This window comes from Patella vulgata, chromosome 1 (genome assembly GCF_932274485.2).
Source record: "Patella vulgata chromosome 1, xgPatVulg1.2, whole genome shotgun sequence".
NCBI classification, from domain to species: Eukaryota; Metazoa; Mollusca; class Gastropoda; family Patellidae; genus Patella; species Patella vulgata.
Genome location: NC_065879.2, coordinates 56,642,922 through 56,649,308, shown reverse-complemented (window position 1 = coordinate 56,649,308; position 6,387 = coordinate 56,642,922). Strand labels below are relative to the sequence as shown.

General features: G+C 38.0%; 1 long non-coding RNA gene across 1 annotated transcript; it reads right to left on the bottom strand.

Annotated features, from left to right (window-relative positions):
- Positions 1 to 576: 576 nt before the first annotated feature.
- LOC126808800 (uncharacterized) lies at positions 577 to 5,997 on the bottom strand. Its single transcript, XR_007674781.2, has 2 exons — positions 5,446 to 5,997; positions 577 to 2,926 (listed from the first exon to the last, which is right to left on the bottom strand). It is a non-coding gene; the product is annotated as an uncharacterized LOC126808800 (long non-coding RNA).
- Between the last annotated feature and the right edge of the window lie 390 nt (positions 5,998 to 6,387).

The following is a 6,387-nucleotide window of genomic DNA, read 5'->3' as shown; positions in this document are numbered from 1 at the left end:
CTTGCGATATAAAAACCGAGCAGCCAAATCTTTTTTGCTAGTCGCACAAACATCTCGTTAATAGCTTAACACTTGCTTTGCAATTTCCAATAACAGTCGATTGGAGTAAATTTGACACATTTAAATCATTTGAGCCAACATGGACCAGTACATAAACCGGTTTATAACGAGAGACAAAATCATTCAGCACCTTGGCTATATCCTTTATCCTCCCTCCACTAACAGACCTTACGCTCCATTGACTTTTATCTTCTAATACCCTCACAATCGAATCGCCAATAATAACTTTTGAATGCGGTAAAACTGCAGGGGGTTCATAATGGATACATTTACTAACTCGCGCAGGATATATGTGGAAAACTAACATATTCCATGGTAAACCTTTCTTATCACGTATACACCCTTTCTTGGATGATACAATAAAACATCTTTGTCCCCTTTCACTCCTAAAGTAGCGCACAAACTGCTAGAATAAACTAAATTTGGCCACCATGACTGTTTGACAGGGAAATCAGGTACAACTAAAGTGCAAGATAAGTTTTGTTGCAAAATAAAAGCTAAAACTGCCTCAATACATTTAAAGGGGGGAATACATAACACTATCTCCGCGGAATCAATATCTTGTGCAAACATGTTTATTCCAGCAGAGTTGGGTGTGGCATATGGAGTAAAATGCTTAATTTGCTTACCATCCCTTCCTACCATAGCGTTCGAGTCGAGTGCCATTAAATCTAATGTATGACAGTTTCCTGTCCTTAACTGTTGTACCCTTTCCCAGGCTATATTCGATAACATAGTATCCTCTTTGGAAAATGACCTCGATAAATCATCTACGGGATTTTGTTTGGAAGTTACAAAACAGAAATTTAAATAAATTCTCAAATCTCTTACTAAAACGAAAAGTTCTTTAAGCACTACAGTTACCTCAGGAGACTTTGAACCTTGACCATTCCAAGCATCAATAAATGACTTGCAATCACATAAAATATCAATACGCGAGTCTAGAATATAATTCTTAAACGACTTCAAAGAGGGAATCATAGCCCTGGCCTCGGCATGCCAATAATCACCGAATTCTAAACTAATGTCATTATTTTCAAATTTTCCAGCCCACTTATAATTCGAGGAATCGGTTGTTAATGTTACTACCTTATGCTTTTCTAATTTCCAAGGTAAGAAACCGTCCCAATTATCTACGAATCGCCAAAATATGACCTCGTCCTTTAAAGCTCCCGGACCTATACAGTGCTATACATATGTCTGAAATATAAAGCCGTGCCCCAGGCACAGCCAGCATAAATGAGATGCATTTACCCATAAACCGTTGGAGTACTTTTAAAGATACCGTTTGCTTAGCCAAAATAGACTCTCTCAAAATAGCAAATTTTTCTAACTTTTCTTCGGGAACCAAAAATGCCTGTTTTAGTGAATCTATGCACATACCTAAAAACACAAATGATCGTACGGGTGTAAAAACTGACTTTCCTAAACCAACAAAATAACCCAATCGAACAACAATTTGACAGGTCACATACAAAGCAACTGAGGCCCTCAAGAAATAATCACTATTTGGATACATGTGGTTTGAAATTTGCCCAATAAGACGGTCGTCGATGTAAACTAAATTATTAATTGATAACGTCCTTAAATATGAGGCCACTGTTAAATTAAGACTATGGTAAACGAAAGCTGAATTTTTCCACCCAAAAGGAATGGTATTACATACATAATACACATCATTCCACGAAAATCCTACCAATGGCTTTGACTCGTCCGAAATTAACACGTGGTCATACCCGGATTTATCATCTAATTTTGACATAAAGGTATTTTTCTCTATAATTCTAGGTACATTGTTAAGAGTGTCCAATGTAAAAGGCGTATCTTTCATCCAACAGTTCAAAAATCTGAGGTCTAAGCATAAACGGGTCTTCGTAGGCTCTACCGTTAATGGCGAAATTAGATACGGTTTATCACTTGAACTACAAACCGAAATTGCTCCCGTTTTCAACCTGTTTCTTATCTCACTACAAATGAAAACCCGAAACTGTTCGCAGCTTTTAGCATTCGGAAATCGTTTAGACGGTGGAAAATTTTCTTCATATTCCTAACCGGCGAAAGTTCCACAAAAAGGTATATATTCCAAAATATTGACACGATTTTTAATGACATCCAAAACATCAATGTTATCTATGCGATTGTTTTCGACAATTTTCTCCCACTCTTGAAAACAGTTGTGGATGTTCCCTGCCCTAAATTCGTCAGTTCTTCTAAAGGGGATCAAGCTCAAATCTGGATGTAACCCTTTATCAATTACGTCCTCTGCGCTTGGATGTTCTGTACACAATAATGCATTGCCGTCATAAGATATTCGGGAGACCAAGTTGTTCATGTACACTCCAACATTCGACTAAAAAATAAAACATTTTCATTGGGGAGAACTCATTTTTTGAAACAATTTCTAGCAAAATGTCCAAACTCATTACAATTATAACATCTTGGACCTGATCTTTCTGATGTAGGTCTATAACCATTACGGATCGGTTCCTGAACAAAACCGCCATGCATTTGAGGCATCGGGTTAGGAAACGACTTCATGAATTCGTGTTCCTTTTTCAAAATCTTAAGACTCGTTAGCTGTTGACAGCATAGATACGGTTAAGCTCCCTACTCGAGGATGAAACTTATTATGATTAAAACGCTGTAAAACAAACGAGAAGGTTTCACTTTCAGGATGATTCGTCTTCCTAGCTCTTTTTTCCAAAGTAATTAGCTTCTGCAGAAAGACGTCTGGGTTATAATCAAATGTTCGACTACCGTATTCTTTCACCTGACGGAGAGCGGATTCGACCGATTCTTCATTTTGAACTTTCTGCTGTTGATCAACTACCCTTTTTAACTCGGCTACCTCTTTCTCAATTTCCGTCTGAAATAACAAAATTATATTAAGTATCTCGCTACTCACACTAAATCACTTTCAAGTTGAACCAGTTATTCAGATCAGAACTCATTTCTGACACCTCATTTGTTCTAACGTCACCAACAAAATCCTTCGACAGCATCGCTGCCGATGCCTCATTCTCGACCAACGACATCACAGATGTATATTTTTGTAACATTTTTGAAGACTTCCATCCAACATGAGCTTGAATATTTTGATCAGAAACGCCCAGTAACTTTAATGTCATAGCACATGCGCCTCTTGCACCGTGTGGTGTTTCACCAGCCCACAAACCTGCATTATGCAAATGGTTCTTAAGACGCATATTCATAGCAGACGATGAAACGGGTTTATTTTTACCTACATCGACAAGAGAACGACATGAGCGGAATAAAAAAAAACTGTCTTAGGTTGTCAAATATTTTAGAATCGCAGAACGACAAATAGTCCTGCAAACCAACAATAGGACACAATTCTCTATTCTCATTAACCATTAACACAAAAACTCTCGGCGTTCCCTGGATAGTTTTCCCTTCCACCATATGAATTAATATCCCTCCGCTATCAGGTAAGTATCTTACATTTTCTGCCCTCAATCTCCCAAGATCGCCAGCTCTATCCCCTGAAAAGCCTATGAACCTAAAGTAGGCATCATCCCTATGTAATAAATATTGTTCCTTTATAGATAAATTAGGGTTAGACAGGAGGAACTTTAAATATCGAGAAAGCTTCAATATCTTCTCTAAAAACAGGGGTTTCGCCTGTTTCGGAACAACTATAGCCACACTTTGCTCAATTTTGGTTGCTTCCAAATGTTGTTTAATAGCCAAAGATGCCATGGGATTCCCTAAACCAAGTTGCTCATTCCAAATTGAGCCCCTACCTCGATCTCTAAAAATTGCCCTTAACTGTCCTATCAAACTGTCAAGTGAGGAGGCTGCCCGGCGGATAGGGCAACTACACTTCCGCTCGAATCCGTACCCGCTACCTTTAAAGATACACCCAGGAATATGATCTTGTGTTTTGCATCCGACATCCTTAACTACTAAAAATTCGCTCATAGGCAAAATCGAGACGGATTCTATCGTCTGAGAAGGAACTAACGCGGCTAAAAAGTGCTCTAATTCTTTCTCGAGTTTCTTTTTCTGACGTATGTATTTTCTACAGCCCACAATTCCATCCAAATATGAAATTCTCTCTTTTATTTCATCTCTATTGACACCAGAAACTGAAGCTACCTGGGGAACTGTCACCTACAAGACAAATAAAGGCTAGTAAACAGAGGGAATAACTCAGTCCACTAGCCCAATTGACATAAATATGTACAACGGGTTTCTCACCCACCTCTAGAAATACTTTGCCGAATCTCTATACCGTCTTCCATTTCAAATCCACCACTGTATCCATTTTCCTACGCCTATCTCTTATTTACTTATATTTCACTGCGCCCCCCCCCCCCCCGTTTCCATATCTCACGCTCTATTTACCTTTCATCGTCAGTTCATCTCTTCTGTCCATTACCCCCCCCCCCCTATGGATACTTATTCCTTTCCCAAACTTTCAAGGCATATTTATAATCCATTTCTCATCTAATTCCTCTATCTTTCCGACCCCCATCCCCACCAGATCCTCTCGACCTCTCCTGTTCTTTCTCTAATCTCAACATGATCTACTCTATCCTTCTACTCTACCACCTTTAGCCTCTTACTCATTTCTCTCACTAAAACCTCTACTTCTCTCACTAAAAACCTCTACTAATTTAGTTTTACTTAATCATATCCTTTTATAAACTCTCACATACCATTTAAGAGTTAACTAGCTGTCTCAAGACGTGAAATAAAATATCAAATAAAACATGCGCCATTTAATTTACCACATGTAAAAAAATTATACTTTCGCAGTCTACGTACAACATGTGTCATTTAATTGACCACATGCCAATATATATTATACTCTCACAGTCTACCTAAATGTATGGCGACCCTTTAATATGTGCTAAATAAATGGTCCCCTACTTGCGGGTTAGACATGACCAATATCCAAAAACGTGGCCATTTTCCAAAGATAATCATATATGTATTTAATATACCCATTTAGATTCTAGTAAAATGTTTAGTATATTGCCAAGAACTGGTATACCGCAATGTGCAGTATGCCAACTATTTCCCCCGGCATCCGTCGATATGCACTATGCGAGTCCAACTAATAGTCATCGTTTTGATGCAATAAACATCTTATCTTATCTTTTCATAGAGCTTTAACTATTTATTTTAAATTCTAACTGCTAAAACGTTCTTAACATTAAATTGAGAATTGAACGCCCCTACTCATCTCCAAACATGCGCGTAAATCAACTAATGTGAACACTAACTAAACTGACCTAGATTTCTTCCCATTTCCCCAAGTGTACTCGTACAGTCGCCCAACCGATTCATGATACTCGGCGCCTCAAACAATAAATACATTTATACTCAGTGCCCTAGACAATATATACACTTATATACCTTCGCCGGTTCCTTAGTGCGTTTCTTCTTACGGGCTGGCTCCTCATCAGATTCATTCCCCAACTGCGCTTCCTCTTCCTCATTAGCAACTAAAATTGCCGCCATAGCTAGAAGGACAAGGTTTTGTCGTTTCAATTCAATACCTAAAATGTCACACAACTCAGTGGTATTCAATTCCATCTCGGTTTCCAAATAATTCTTTAATTTCTGCATCGACAAAGTTTCTGTATTCTTTCCTACTTCAAAATTGACAACAGTATTTGGTGGATTGCCATTTACCCTGTATTTCTTCAAAACTGATAATACGTGCACTTTCTTACTGCCATTCCAAATAGCACGATCCATCTTGATAAACTGAACTTGACTTGTTGTCACCTCAAAATCACCTGGCCGAGTGTTGAATGCACGTGCATGGTCGCTTATATTAGCAGTCAAAGGGGGACAATCCAGAGAGTGGACAGAATCAATACTCACCCAATTTTGTTCTCAATAGGCCTACCCATGACAACTGTCAATCAAAACAGAACTGTCCATCTTCATGGACTTTCTCTGGTTACCCCCAAACGCTAAGGAATTAAGGAAATACATTTGACGCACATGGTAATCTCGAAATGACCTAGTTTGTGTCGAGTCGACGTTAAACCCAATTTCTCTCTTCCTCTCTACCAAAACATTAACAGTTTAATTTTACATTTTAATATCTGTTGAAGTAACCATGTCTGAAAAATAGAATACCAGATTTATATAATTATAAATAATGATATTATGTTGTGCTAATTCACCTACTAATACTAACTTTTTAAAACTGGCATTGTGCAGCATTATTTTAATTATTAACAATTTAGGTATCCAGTTTTGTAAATGTGCTAACTCTCCTAAATATCTAAATATGTACGTGCATACTACATTGTCTACAATTAACTCTGAGCAGGTAGCCTAATG